The sequence below is a fragment of the Amblyraja radiata genome, chromosome 13 (genome assembly GCF_010909765.2).
Source record: "Amblyraja radiata isolate CabotCenter1 chromosome 13, sAmbRad1.1.pri, whole genome shotgun sequence".
NCBI lineage: Eukaryota > Metazoa > Chordata > Chondrichthyes > Rajiformes > Rajidae > Amblyraja > Amblyraja radiata.
The window spans coordinates 34,475,251-34,491,555 of NC_045968.1; the positions used below are offsets into that span (position 1 = coordinate 34,475,251).

Below are 16,305 nucleotides of genomic sequence, written 5' to 3' on the forward strand. Positions count from 1 at the left end.
CTCACTCTCCTCTATCTGCAGATGCTGCCTGACTTGCTGAGTTTTCCCTGCATATCCTATTTTTGTTTCAGATTTCCGGCATCTGCGTTTATTAAAAAACAATTCCTTTACTGGAAAAGGACAGCTCAGTTTTCAGTCAGGCTGATTCAGCGCAGCATAAATCGATAGGTATAGAGGGACTAGTTGAATTAATTAATTGGGTAGAATCACCAGAATAAACAGCAGGCAATTGAGGATTCTTCTATTAATAGTTGGCATGCCTGATGTCAGTTTAGTGATTTCAGTTTAGAGTTACAGTTTATGTAGTTTATTGTCACGTGTACCGAGGTACAGTGAAAAGCTGTTGTTGCGTGCTAACCAGTTAGCAGAAACACAATACATGATTACAATCGATCTATTTACAGTGTAAAGATACATGATAAAGGAATAACTATTAGTGCAAGGTAAAGGCAGCAAAGTCTGATCAGGGATAGTGCGAGGGTCATCAAAGAGGTAGATAGTAGTTCAGCATTGCTCTCAGGTTGTGGTTGGATGATTCAGTTGCCTGATAACAGCTGGGAAGAAACTGTCCCCAAATCTGGTGGTGTGCATTTTCACACTTCTATACCTTTTGCCTGATGGGAGAGGGGAGAAGACATCACTCACTCAACTCGGTTGCTGAGATTTGCCTGGTCGTATAGTCAGAGGTGCCTTCTCCCAGGGCAAAGTCTCTGGGTTGCTGTCAACGTTCTCTCTGTGTGTCTGACTTTTGAGTCGCACCTGCATCTCACAACAGAGCAGAACGATCAATCAGGGAGCGAGGCATCGTGGACAGGGCCAGTCGTGGACAAGGTGCTGTCCACACGTGATGAGTGCCTGTGCACACATCCACTCAATCCCATGGACAATCTACGCACGTGGACGAGAGAAACAAAAATAGGTCGCACAGAATCACTGCTTCCTAATAGCATCGTTCTAATTTTAACGACACACCTGTCAGCAAACTTGAAGAAATAGTGCACACTTCGCCATCTAAGTTAAGAATATATTATGCTTTTTTTTGTTCCAGATTCCAGTATCTACTGTCTCAGGTTGTTATAGAGTCAGAGTCACACAACACAGAAACAGTGCCCTTTATTCCATTCCCATTAAGCTAGCCTGCGTTTGCCCCCATATGCCTCTAAACCTTTCCTATCCATTTTCCCACATTTGGCCCATATCTCTCTTCACCTTTCTGATCCATGTATCTTTTCAAGTGTCTTTTAAATGCTATAGTACCTGCCTCAAGTACCTCCTCTGGACAGTTCTTTCCATATATACATCATTCTCTGCATGAAAGAGTTGTCCCTCACTTTCCTATTAAACCTGCCTCCTCCCACCTTAAACCTGTTACTTAAGATGCACGGAAATGTGAAGGCAAAGAGAAGTTTAAGACAGCAACAGCAGAGAATTGTAACCAGGATGGAGACTAAGGACAGACAGTTGCTAAGTGGCACTAATTATCCGAGAAACCACTTCTACAAACGTTGGCTGACGAAACTGCTCCCTGGCAATTAATACCAACAATTGTGGAGAGTTCTTTAATCTGAATGAGTGAGTTTATTACCAATGGCAGCATTTAATGACGTTTCATAGACTAGATGACCATCAAGTGGTGATTATTCAACCACCAATCAGAAATCTTCAGGGAATGGAGACACAAGGAACTGCAGATGCTGGAATCTACAGCAAAACACAAAGTGCTGGAGGAACTCAAGTGGATCAGGCAGAATCTGTGGAGGGAATAGACAGATGACCTTTTTTAGGTCAGGACCCTTCTTGAAACTGGTAACAGGTAAGTGGGTTTGAGAATCTGGGGCTTCTCATCGGAGTAAACATTAGCCTTATGGAAAAGAGGTGTTTTCAATAGGGCGGCCAGGTGGCACAGCGGGTAGAGCTGCTGCCTGACAGCGCCAAGGCCTGAGTTTGATCCTGACAATGGGTCCTGTCTGTACATTCTCTCTGTGACCGCGTGGGTTTTCTCCGGGTGCTCTGGTTTCCTCTCACATTCCAAGGTATTACAGGTTTATAGGTTAATTGGCTTCAGTAAAATTATAAATTGGCCCTAGAGGGTAGGATACTGCTAGTGTATGGGCGATTGCTGGTTGGTGTGAACTTGGTGGGCCAAAGAGCTTGTTCTCATGCTGTATCTCTCAAGTCTAAACTCCAAGTGGCCTCGCCAAAGGAAATGAAAACTCCTGTCATTAATAACCTTTCTTGGTTTCCATTGTCTAATCAGAATCATAGGATGATAAGGATCGAAGGTGAATATACATTCACCATGTCTGCCCTGGTTCTTCAACAAGAGCTCTCCATTAGACGCAGGCCCGCCTCTTTATTTCCCACCACTCTATACATTACTGAGAATCTTTGCCACTAAATATCCTTCGATTGTCCTGCAGCACATTACCGGAGACTTTGTGGTACTGGGGAATTTTATTTCCTCACTTCCCCATCAGTTTTCTGGCAATTACTATCAGTTTCTCTGCCATTGGAAACAGCTTCCTTCAATTCTGTCAAGATCACTCAACATTTTAGTCTGCATCCTTTAAATTTCCCCTGACTCTAATTGATAAATTAGATTAATTGGATGAATTCCTGATCTGCCAATCTACCACATTGTGAACATTGCACTTTTTAAAATCTGCGCTTTCTCACAAGCTGTATATTCTCCTCTCTGTTTCCTTTCTCTTCGGCACTACCTGTTGCACTCATGTATGGTGTGATTTGACTGAATAGCACGCATACAAAGATTTTTACAGTATCTCAGTATACATGGCAATAATAAACCAAGAGTTATTTTTAAAGAAACAAGGAATTGCTGATGCAGGTTTATAAATATGACAAGAATAAACCTAAACCTAAAATATCATATTCATACAGCATGGAAACAGACCCTTCAGCCCAACACATTCATGCTCACAAAGATGCACCATCTAAGCCAGTTTGATTTCCCCGTGTTTTTCTCATATCCTTCTAAACCTTTGCTATCCCTGTAGGTGTTGTTCACTCTCAGTGCTTCAGTACGGCACATTAGCGCAGCAGTAGAGTTGCTGCCTTACAGCGCCGGAGACCCGGGTTCTATCTTGACTACGGGTCCTGTCTGTGGAGTTTGCATGTTCTCCCTGACCTTGTGTGTTTTCTTCCACGTTCTGGAAGACATGCCGGTTTGTAGGTTAATTGGCTTCAGTAAAAATAGTAAATTCTCCCTAGTGTGTAAGACAGTGTTCATGTACGGGGTAATCACTGGTTGGCGCAAACCCAGTAGGCCGAACGGTCTGTTTCCATCCAGTATCTCTAAACAAAATGTAACTAAACTCAGCTTTTCTGGAAACCAAAGGGGAAAAGTGATCGAAGTAAGGCTGTTTAATAAGGGTGTTTCTATTTGGTCCAAATGAAAATACAACTACCAGGATATAATGTTGAAATTACCATTTCCAACTGTGCTTGCTTCAATCTCACTGAAGACACAGCCATTTAAACACTTATGATTAATTCAGGACCCATTTCTGCTGCAATTATTGGCCTTTAAGCAGCATTGTGACTGGAATGAGGCACCAGATACACTTTGGAATTGTTTACATGGTTAAACATAATAGGGGCAATGTATTGATGAAAATAACAGTGTCTGAAACCTCGCCTTAGATTATGTGTCAGTTTTCCAGCTCGGATCAGAGATTCATGGTGAATGAAAAATTGTTGCTGGTGCTTGGATGATAAATGATGTTCCGTCGTTAGCTTTGCAAAGATGACAATGTAACTCAACCTCTGCTTTGTGATGCTCATGCAGTTGTACACCAACCATTCTTCAATTCACACCAGAGAGCTGATTGATTGATCAAAAGATACTGCATGGAACATTGAGCAAAACACAAAGTGCTGGAGGATCTCAGCGGGTCAGGCAGTTTCTGTGGAGTGAATGGGCATTGTGTTCATGCTGACCATCGACGTAGATGTGTTTCAAAGCACTAACTTTGGGAAGACTTAGTTGTTTAGTTTGGAGATACAGCATGGAAACAGGCCCTTCAGCCCACCGAGTCCACGCCGCCCATTGATCACCCATTCACACTAGTTCTATGTTATCCCACTTTCTCATCCACTCTCTACTCACAAGAGACAATTTACAGAGGCCAATTAACCTACAAACCTGCACATCTTTAAGATGCGGGAGGAATCCGGAGCACCCGCTGAATGACTCCAGCATTTTGTGTCTGTCGACGGTATGAACATTAAATCTCTAATTTTAAGTAAATTCTACTTACACTTCCCTCCCCTCCCTTCTCTCCTCCCCTCTTGCTCCGTTCCTCCACCTAGCCATTTTACCAATTCCACAGTACTACACATTGTTTCCCTCTTATCACCTTCCCTAGCCATCAATGGGCCCACCAGGGCACCAGCCTGTCTGAGATACATAGATACATAGAAATTAGGTGCAGGAGTAGGCCATTTGGCCCTTCGAGCCTGCACCGCCATTCAATATGATCATGGCTGATCATCCAACTCAGTATCCCGTACCTGCCTTCTCTCCATACCCCCTGATCCCTTTAGCCACAAGGGCCACATCTAACTCCCTCTTAAATATAGCCAATGAACTGGCCTCAACTACCCTCTGTGGCAGAGAGTTCCAGAGATTCACCACTCTCTGTGTGAAAAAGTTTCTTCTCATCTCGGTCCTAAAGGATTTCCCCTTATCCTTAAGCTGTGACCCCTTGTCCTGGACTTCCCCAACATCGGGAACAATCTTCCTGCATCTAGCCTGTCCAACCCCATAAGAATTTTGTACGTTTCTATAAGATCCCCTCTCAATCTCCTAAATTCTAGCGAGTATAAGCCAAGTCTATCCAGTCTTTCTTCATATGAAAGTCCTGACATCCCAGGAATCAGTCTGGTGAACCTTCTCTGCACTCCCTCTATGGCTATAATGTCCTTCCTCAGATTTGGAGACCAAAACTGTACGCAATACTCCAGGTCTGGTCTCACCAAGACCCTGTACAACTGCAGTAGAATCTCCCTGCTCCTATACTCAAATCCTTTTGCTATGAAAGCTAACATACCATTCGCTTTCTTCACTGCCTGCTGCACCTGCATGCCTACTTTCAATGACTGGTGTACCATGACACCCAGGTCTCGCTGCATCTCCCCTTTTCCAAATCGGCCACCATTTAGATAATAGTCTGCTTTCCTGTTTTTGCCACCAAAGTGGATAACCTCACATTTATCCACATTATACTGCATCTGCCAAACATTTGCCCACTCACCCAGCCTATCCAAGTCACCTTGCAGTCTCCTAGCATCCTCCTCACAGCTAACACTGCCCCCCAGCTTTGTGTCATCCGCAAACTTGGAGATGTTGCCTTCAATTCCCTCATCCAGATCATTAATATAAATTGTAAATAGCTGGGGTCCCAGCACTGAGCCTTGCGGTACCCCACTAGTCACTGCCTGCCATTGTGAAAAGGACCCGTTTACTCCTACTCTTTGCTTCCTGTTTGCCAGCCAGTTCTCTATCCACATCAATACTGAACCCCCAATACCGTGTGCTTTAAGTTTGTATACTAATCTCTTATGTGGGACCTTGTCGAAAGCCTTTTGAAAGTCCAGATACAACACATCCACTGGTTCTCCCCTATCCACTCTACTAGTTACATCCTCGAAAAATTCTATAAGATTCGTCAGACATGATTTACCTTTCGTAAATCCATGCTGACTTTGTCCAATGATTTCACCACTTTCCAAATGTGCTGCTATCCCATCTTTTATAACTGACTCTAGCAGTTTCCCCACTACCGATGTTAGACTAACTGGTCTGTAATTCCCCAGCTCTTCACCCCCCCTCCATCCTCTACTTTCAGTAGGAAGTAGGAAACATACCCAGAATATCACCCATCCTTTTTCTCCAGAGATGCTGCTCCAGCACCTCGGTGTTTATCTTTGGTATAAACCTGTATCTGCAGGTAATTACCACAAGTGTGGGAATTATTCAGGAGACACAAAGAATTGCAGATTGTGGAATCTTGAACAAAACACTAAGAGTTGGAAGACTTAGTAGGCGGTCACAGTGGCGCAGCGGTAGAGTTGCTGCCTTACAGCGAATGCAGCGCCAGAGACCCGGGTTCGATCCAGACTACGGGTGCTGTCTGTAGGGAGTTTGTACGTTCTCCCCATGACCTGCGTGGGTTTTCTCTGAGATCTTTGGTTTCCTCCCACACTCCAAAGTTTGTAGGTTAATTGGCTTGGTAAATGTAAAAATTGTCCCTAGTGTGTGTAGGGATCGCTGGTCGGCGGGGACCCGGTGGGCCGAAGGGCCTGTTTCTGCACTGTATGTCTAAACTAAGCTAAAACTCGGCAGATCAGGCAGCATCTGTGGAGGGAAATGGTCAGACGACACTTCAGGCCCCTTCAGACTCAAGTTTGAAGAACTTGGTCCAGTCTGAAGAAGGGCCCTGATCTTGGCATCTGTCCGTTCCTTCCACAGATGCAGCCTGACCCGCTGAGCTCCTCCAGCACTTTGTTTTGTTGGAGATTCATTCTCTTTGGTTGTGTATTGTTACAAGAGATCTACAGGAAAAATGTCCATATTGGTAATATCTTTAGACTTCCTGCATACCTGGCTCTTGATCAAGCTGCCTTTGAGTTAATTCACTGTGATTCACCCTCATTCTGGACATGCTGCACTAAATGTTATTCACATAATTCTCTTTATCATGCATCTGTACACTGTGGATGGGTCGATTGTAACCATGCATTGTCTTTCCACTGACTGATTAGCATGCAACGAAAGGTCTTCATTGTACCTTGGTGCACATGACAATGAACTAAACTCAAACTCAGCTCATTCTGTTCTTCATTCCCGAGCAGCTAAATCACACTGGTTGACCAGAAACACTGTCTCTCCTGACGCTCAGATCCTTGCTGTATAATTAGCAACACTTCCAACTATTTTGTAAGCAATGCATTGTGATACCTAAAAGAGGTGCTCCAACTTGCACAGGCATTGTACATCATTGGATGCTGTGCTCCCTCAAACTCCAGTCCAATGACCTTGTAACATTTTGTCTGGCTAGTGATGCGCCAGCTGAATAAAGCTGGGATCCAGTTGTAATGTCTGTGCTTTTGAGTTACATTGAGCGGCAACCCAGGGTTCCTTCACCTCCGTCTCTAAAGCTGCTCAGTAGCTGCTGAAAATAAATATTTATAGGTTGTAAGGTGAGGTCAAGCTTGGATATGATGGTTTACAGTGAGCAACAGTCATCCAATACATAATCCAGATGGCTTGTGTCTTGTACCAGACAGTCCCCTGGCACATGGGAAAGCTCCGTGCACTGTGCTAGAACTTGTTGATGCATTAACCATTCTCACAATCTGCTCACATTCCAGTTTGTTTTGCAAAGTAAGGACGAGGCATTGCCTCAGATGTACCTACAAAGGCCAAGATAAGACTCGATATCTGTAAGATACTGGAAAGCTACAGAAATGTAGCGACTATTTGTGTACTGCCGCAGAAGAAATCGACTCCATTCTTTCACTCCTGTACAAATGTCTGATTATGCTTGTGTTGAGAACGATTTTACTGGATTATATGCAAAACGAAATTACCACTACTAATTTCATGGTGTTCCTGTTATACTTGAGAAAAGAAAGAAATTGTATGATATGGAACTCTTCATCCATAGATACATAGACAATAGGTGCAGGAGTAGGCCATTTGGCCCATCGAGACAACACCGCCTTTCAATGTGATCATGGCTGATCATCCACAATCAGTACCCGGTTCCTGCCTTCTCCCAATATCCCTTGATTTCGCTAGCCCTATGCATCCAGTGAATCGGCGTCCACTGTCTTCTAAGGCAGAGAATTCCACAAATTCACAACTCCCTGTGTGAAAAAGTTTTTCCTCATCTTAGTTCTAAATGGTCTACCCCTTATTCTTAAACTGTGGCCCCTGGTTTTGGACTCCCCCAACATCGGGAACATGTTTCCTGCATCTAGCGTGTCCAATCCCTTAATAATTTTAGATGTTTATCGATAAGATCCCCTCTCATCCGTCTAAATTTCAGTGTATATAAGCCCAGTGGCTCCATTCTTTCATCATATGACAGTTCCGCCATCCGGGAATTAACCTTGTGAACCTACGCTGCACTCCCTCAATAGCAAGAATGTCCTTCCTCAAATTAGGAGACCAAAACTGCACACAATACTCCAGGTGTGGTCTCACCAGGTTCCTGTACAACTGCAGAAGAACCTCTTTGCTCCTGTACTCAACTCCTCTCGTTATGAAGGCCAACATGCCATTAGCTTTCTAGCTGCTGTACCTGCATGCTTACTTTCAGTGACTTATGTACAAGGACACCCAGGTCTCGTTGTACTTCCCCTTTTCCTAACCTGACACCATTCAGATAATAATCTGCCTTCCTGTTCTTGCCACCAAAGTGGATAACCTCACATTTATTCACATTATACTGCACCTGGCATGCATCTGACCACTAACCCAACTTGTCCAAGCCACCCTGCATCCTCGTAGCATCATTTTCACAGTTCACACTGCCACCCAGCTTTGTGTCATCTGCAAATTTGCTAATGTTACTTTTAATTCCTTTATGGTTCTTCGTAACCTTAAGTCATGCTGTGACATTTCCTGCCAATAAAGCAATTAAAGTATTTAAAAAATTTATTTTGAGGATGTCACCGACAAGGCCAATGTTTATTTCCCAATTCCAATCACCGTTGAGAAGGTGGTGATGAACTATCCACTGAATTGCTGTAGACTTTCTGGTGAAGGTCCTCCTGCAATGTGGTTGGGCGGGGTGTTCCAAGATTTAGACCCAAAGACAATAAAGAACTGGCAATATACAGTTTGAATGTCAGGATAGTGTGCAACTTAGAGGGGAAGATGCAGGTTGAGGTGCTCTCCTTCTCCTCATTGGTTACAGTTATTGTGAAGAGGCTATCAGGGAAGACGAGGTGAATATATGAAGGTAGATGGCAACTAATGCAGATTGCCAATGCAGTGCTACTGGTGGAGGGAAGGATGTTTTTGCATGGTTTGCATTGGATGGACTTGGTTGTTGTTGAAGCTGTACTCATAGAATTATGTAGCACGGAAACAGTCCCTTCTGTCCAACTCTTCCATGCCGACTCATCTAAACTAGTCCCATTTACCCACAAAAAAAGACACAAAGTACTGGAGTAACTCAGCAGGTCAGGCAACATCTCTGCTGAACATGGATAGGTGATGTTTTGAGTCAGGACCCTTCTTCAGGCTTGACCCAAAATGTCACCTACAATGTTCTCCAAAGGTGTCTGCTGATCCACTGAGTTACTCTAGCAATTTGCATCTTTTTGGTATTAACCAGCATCTGCAATTCCTTGTTTCTCCCACTTACGTATGTTTGTTGCATATCCCTCTAAATCTTTCCTAACCATACACTCCTCCGAGCAAGTGGTGAGTGTATGCAGGATGTATCTGACTTGTAGATGGTGGAAAAGTCTTGGGTAATCACGAGTTGAGTCACTCACCACCTGACACACAGCCTTTGGTCTGCTCTTGTAACCATTGTATTCACATGGTGGGTCCACGTGCATTTCTGGTCAATGGTGCGCCCAAAGATTTTGAAAATGAAAGCTAGGAGCTGCTCAAATGATATTTGCCTCTCACCTGAGCATTGTCCATGATATAATTGAAAACTGTGAATAATATCCTCACTCCAAGCATTTGCAAACAGTAGAGATAGATGTTAGCAACAAAACAAATACCATAAACTCTTGGTAGATCAGGCTACATCAATGGGGAAGGAAATAGAATCAAGATCATTGATCTGAAACTTTGATTCCTCTCTCTCCATTGATCCTGTCGGGTCTGCTGAATGGCAGTGAAACTGAGATGAAAATTGGCACTCTCTCTGTGATGGAGAAATCACCAGGTGAAAAGCTCAGCTCTGAAACACACCACATAGATTATAACAATCTGAGACAGAGGCTAATGAGAAGGATAAAAAGCAGGGCCAGATAAAGAGTTTAGACTTAACATGGCAGCAGTTCAAGGCTGCAATTACTTGTGAAAAGGGGAATTGTGCCTACACTTGTAAAGGAAATATTTGTTGCACTTTATTTTCTGTTTGCTTACGTTTTTTTGTTTTTATTTTTACTTTTACACTACGTATTGTACTCGTATATGGCACAATCTGCCTGGATAGTACGCAAGACAACATTTGTCACTGTATCTCAGTACACGGGACATAAATAAACCAAATACCAATACCAGGAACAGTTGGCATAAGCACAATGGGCCAAACAGCCTCTTAATATGAAAAGCAATATTATATTATCATTTGCCAGATGAAGGAATGTTACAATTCTCAAACGTTGGCAGAGCGGCTGACAGAGTAAGAAAAGAAAGAATAACCATTCACCATTCAGCACATCTCTCGTCCACCTGATTCAAGCTCAACTTACTTTAATTCCATCACCTAACTTTGTTCCATTACCCTTAATGTCACTTCTAAGGAGTTCTGCCAATGGATGAGTGAGGGGGTAGGGCTATAATTATCGTTAACTGGCAACATTCAAGCTTCAAGGTTAAGTATCTGTGTGCCAGAGGTAGCCATTTCAGTTGACAATCCTCTCCACAGCTTCTCTGACACTAATTCACAATGGTGAGCCTGTCTTTATGTTTTCATGCCTGTAAATTCAAACACCCTCTCTGCTGCAGCACAGCCATTAATGAAGTGACAGAAATAATAATCAATTGGTGCAGAGAAGAGACATCCACTCACCAAATGCCTGCTTGGTATGGAATCCACCAAAACCTCTCTGCAATTTTGATCCAGACATGAATGCAAGGGATGAATGCCAGAGCAAAGGTGGGGATTAACATCACAACATTAAGAGTCAAGAGTCAAGAGTGTTTTATTGTCATATGTCCCGGACGGGACAATGAAATTCTTACTTGGTGCAGCACAACAGAATATGTGCATATGTAAACATTGTATATAACGGGGGGGGAAAAAGAAAAAGTTCAATAAATAACAAATATAGTGCAAATAACAAATAATAATATAGTCTTTTGCAGTTCAGAGCTCATAGCTTATTTGTTGTGTTTAACAGCCTGATGGATGTGGGGAAGAAACTGTTCCTGAACCTGGATGTTCAGGCTCCTGTACCTACTTCCTGATGGCAGTGGTGAGATAAGTGTGTGGCCAGGATGGTGTTGGTCCTTGATGATTTTGGCTGCCTTTTTGTGGCAGCGACTACGATAGATCCCTTCGCTGGTGGGGAGGTCAAAGCCGGTGATGGACTGGACAGTGGTCACAACTTTTTGTCGTCTTTTTCGCTCCTGGACGTTCAAGTTGTCGAACCAGGCCACAATGCTATCAATAGTCTGCTGCAAAACACGTGGCAAAAGGAGCAAATGCACAGATCTTCCAAAGAAGAGAGTCCTGGCTCCCACCAAGGAAGCTGAGTGTAGCCATTGGAGATTGCTCTTCACAGTCATGGGAAACTATTACAGGACACCAACCATGATTACCAGTTTCATCAAAGACTTTCCCCTCAGTATGTCAAGAACTTGTCCCATTTACAATGTCTCCATTGCCTCATATCAGCGTACGCAACAGTATAACATATATTTTTCCCGGTGTAGAGGATTTAGTTTAGTTTAGTCCACCGAGTCCGCGCTGACCAGTGATCCCCGCACATTAACACCACCCTACACACACTAGGGATAACTTACACTTATACACCAAGCCACAAACCAGTACGTCTTTGGACTGTGAGAGGAAACCAAAGATCTCGGAGAAAACCCACACAGATCACGGGGAGAATGGACAAACTCTGTACAGACAGCACCCATAGTCAGGATCGAACCCTGGTCTTCGGTGCTGCAAGCGCTGTAAGGTAACAACTCTACCGCTGAGCCACCGTGGCCACAGTTAATTCTAAAAACTAAAGGGCACAGGCTAGTGGAGAGAGATTTTAAGGTGGAATATATCTTGAATGAACAGCCACAGGAAGCTATAGAATTGGTGCAATTGTGATATTGATGACATTTGAATAGATATATGGATAGGGATGGTTTAGAGGGATACGGGCCAAATGCAGACAAATGGGACCATCCCAACTTGTTTGGTATGGACAAGATGGGCTGAAGGGTCTGCTCCCATGCTGTACAGTTCTACGTCTCTATCTAGATTTAGGTAGATGTATGTACTACCTCCCACTTTCACCAATAGCGACAATCTTTATCAACAGTATCCAACATTATGACCAACATCCTGAAATCCATAGAGACCAGAATAACATTAAATCATTAAGAAATGAAGGAAATAAATCAGGAACAAGGTAAAGTTAGTTTCGAAGCCTGCTATTTATTTTAAATGACATTCCAGTTGCAACAATCTTCATGCTGTTGAAGGGATAGGCTGCACCCCATGCAGTTTTAACCATTTAACTGTTGAAAGATAAATGTTCAAACATATAATTGATAAGATGGAGAAAACTGGAGACACAAGGGACTTCAGATGCTGGAATCTTGAGCAAAATTCGAAGTGCTGGAGGAACTCAATGGGTCAGGCGGCATCTGTGGCGGGAATGGACAGACAACATTTTGGGATGGGATCCTTCTTCAGATTTCAGACAGAAGGAGAAGATGGACTCTTTCATCGAACCTGCCCAAATGTCACAAAGTCTAAAGATCATGAAGATCCCTTTGTGCCATCTCGCCTCCCCAACCCAATGCAACACTACTCCCACTTATACCTGCCCTTGTTAGATTGACGCACCCCTGATAAAGCAAAGGAAATGGAATGAAAGTAGCTCTTGCCCATCAATACATAAAGCCTGCACAGTGCTCTATTTACAAAGAGAAGAAATTTGCAATTAGAATGTGTATTTCTAACCATAAATCTACTGTGTTGACCACAAATGTCCAAATACATTGACCAATGAAGATGGGGGTTAACTTGAAGTGGTTACTGGAGATTTATGGGTCAATTTTCTCTCTCAGCCCCTGAGCAGTGTAAAGTAATCGCCTTTCGAAGGGGGCTGAGATTCAGGATGACTGCACTGTAATAATGAAACGACACTATGCAGGAGGGCACTAATATTTCAACGAGAGCTGGAACTATAATGATTCAAGAGGGAGAGAAAAACCCTGTCACCAGCGCTGAGCTTCGGGGTGTATACGCAGTAGTTAGCAGCCATTCTCACAGATATAAGGGGGAGGATTTCTGAAGATAAATCAGAATGGATCTGAAAAAGGCAGCTCCGTGATGAAATTTGTTCAGCAAGCCTTACCAATTCAAGAGTGGCGTTTGTGATATTGGCAGGATATCATCGAGTTGTAGTCACACAGCCACACAGTACAGAAAAAGCCAACTTGCCCACGCCAATCAAGATGCACCCGTCTACACTAGTCCCACCTGCCCGCCTTTGGCCCATATGCCTCTAAACCTTTCCTATCTGTGTATCTGTCCAAATGTCTTTTAAAAGTGAGTGAACCAAAGATCTCTTGGCAGTGTGTGGGCAACCTCTACATGTTCTATACTCAAGAACACCATGGTCAGTGGGCAGGGGAAACATCAGCGTCATCCTCCTATTTCCCCTTGATCCTTCTCCCAGTAAATAGTCAGCTCAGTTCACAGATTAAGACTGGGCAGCAAAGGGAAGTTTGAAATGTTAAGAGTGGACTTTCTCTGAGCCCTGAAACTGAATTACATAAGCATTGGCTGTATTTGCAGCTGCTCTGCATGTGGACACACAATACATATGATGTGACATATTAAAGAACAATCATGTATATGCGTGCACATATTTCCGTGTAAAAATCGTGTATATGTTTAGAATTGGGAAAAACGTGAGTATGCTAATTAGTACAGAGCCGAGCACAGTGATTATCGTTTATCCTATAGGGAATTGGATAGAATCGGTTTTCAAACATTTGACACTTGCAGCGAACAGGCTCCGTGCGGTGATACACAAACATAGAATGGCGCTGATTGCAATGAGAGTCTGGAGTAAGTCGCTGAATTGTATATTGGGGGGCACTCGACGCACGAACACCGGTCCCTTTGCATATCCTGCCCTTACCCGAATCTGACTATTGTTCAGCGTTTACATTACAATGGCAAAGTGCGCCCGGTATTGCGACCAGAGCCGGCGCTGCCTGTCACCAACAATATCTGAGCAATGTAGATTTTACCTTCTGTTTGAGAAGGAACTGCAGACGCTGGAAAATCGAAGGTAGACACAAATGCTGGAGAAACTCAGCGGGTGAGGCAGCATCTATGGAGCGAAGGAAATAGGCAACGTTTCGGGTCGACCCGAAACGTTGCCTATTTCCTTCGCTCCATAGATGCTGCCTTACCCGCTGAGTTTCTCCAGCATTTGGGTCTACCTTAGATTTACCTTCTGTTCTTTCAGCACCACGGATAGCGCCCGGGCCGCGGAGACTGGGAGAGGAGGGCGAGTCGCTCAGTAACAGGTCGGGGCGCGCTGATCATTTATTATATGCTCAGCTCCCTCACACTCGGTTCATTCAATAACTTTCATTAAGCAACCTCGGAATAGTGCAAGGATCGCGAGAAAATTAACCCAACACGCTGGGTCTATGCCTCCCCACGGATGCTGCTTGACCCGCTGAGCATTTCCAACCTCTTTCGTTTTTAATTACAAAACACCGTGCTTGGACTACTCAGCGGGTCCGGCGGCATCTGCGGAGACGTTTCGGGTCGGGACCCTTCTTCAGAAGCCCGTTTCCCTCCAAAGACTCTGCCCGACCCGCTGAGTTCCTCCAGCACTTTGCGTTTTGCTCAAGACTCCCAACACCTGCAGTTGCGTGTGCCTTTGTTTTTATTTGTTTGGTCTCCAGCATCTGCATTATGTTTTATCCTCGAATTACAGGCAGGAACCAGAGAAAGGTGAGTGCATCACATCTCGTGAACCATAATATTTCTTGTCCTGTGATACTGCGGCGTTCCCCGCAGCGAATCTCGCCGTTGTCTGAGCCGGGCTCCAACTAAATTATCGCTCCATTTCTCCCCGTGTTGGAAGACTTTTGCAGAGAAAGCTGCAATATGGCCAGGCGGACCATGACGACACCTTCTTGATGCAGACTCGTTCATTTCCTGCAGAGAAACCCTGCGCGTTCGCTGTCCGGGACGTGGCTGGCTGCAAACGGCGGAGTCTTTCCAAACCCCCCATGCCCCGTGTCTCGCACATCAATCCCACCTATCTCTACACAACCGCAGCACTAGATGGTTTTCTAAACAGGCAGACGGAGCTTCGTACAAACGACCCGCAGATGCAACAGACACGAGGGGAATTATTTGCAAAAATTCAGGCACACTCACCCCCGAATCGTTCACCACGGGGCTTGTTTCAGCAACGGTCTCCCTCTCTGAGAGCGATCTCGGGGGCCGCTGGGCTGGGGAGTTTGAGAGGCGATCTAGTCTCGCCAGCACATTGGATTTTCAGAGCGACGCTTCACGTGATCTCGCCAATTCATTATTTAATTTCAGGTTCCAGCAGCAGTCCTGCGTCAAAGGGCAGCCGGCACATCGAGGGCAGTAACTAACTAACTAACGCCGCCCTCCCCACGCTGACAGGCGGAGCCGTCTGCGCTCCAACCTGGGGCTCCCTGCACACGCTCAACGCCCAGCCTCCAGGTGTCAACCGGCCCCACAGACAGAGTCCCTGAGACGCTGCAGCAATCCTCCTACATGCTGGATGTGGCTGTGGAGAAATATGGGCCGACCCACTGCGTCTGTCTGTCAGTCTGTCTGTCAGTCTGTGCCAGTCTGAGTCTATCCGTGTGTTTCTGTCAGAATAAGGGCACCTGTGTGTATTTGTGTGCATGTATGTGTACATGTGTGTGTGTGCATATATTTATGTGCGTGTATATATGTATGTATATATGTGTGTGTGTATTTATGTGTGTGTGTATCTATAATTACGCGTGTGTGTGTGTGTGTGCGCGCGCGCGTGCGTGTATGTGTTCATCTCTCTCCGTTTCCTTGTCTTTTATTTCTTTTTTCCAATCTGGGATAGCAGACACGATGGGCTGAATGGCCCATTCCTTCTTTTTTACTGTTCTTATAAAATGGCTGACACGCTATCATGGTCCTCCTGCCCAGATGTCAGATTAGCTGGGCGGCCTGGAATCAGTGCTGGCGATGAGGCAGGGAGTGGAGGCCAGGTATGGACTGCTGGAGTCAGAATGCAAAGCAGGGACAGGCAGGTAAATGACATATAGAGTCACAGCAGCTGCAGCACTGTGCTGCACAGCACAAATTC

The 16,305-nt window shown here is 44.6% G+C and overlaps 1 protein-coding gene across 4 annotated transcripts in view; it reads right to left on the bottom strand.

Moving 5' to 3' along the window:
• slc7a14 (solute carrier family 7 member 14) overlaps positions 1–15,674 on the bottom strand; it is a 60,098-nt gene extending 44,424 nt beyond the window's left edge. For 3 of the 4 annotated variants that reach the window (XM_033031727.1, XM_033031726.1, XM_033031724.1), the window contains exon 1: positions 15,363–15,674. The gene's annotated coding sequence lies outside the window, so the exon portion shown is untranslated. Of the gene's footprint in view, positions 1–10,790; positions 10,828–15,362 lie in introns of all 4 variants that reach the window. The other variant, XM_033031725.1, reaches the window with a different exon arrangement.
• Between the last annotated feature and the right edge of the window lie 631 nt (positions 15,675–16,305).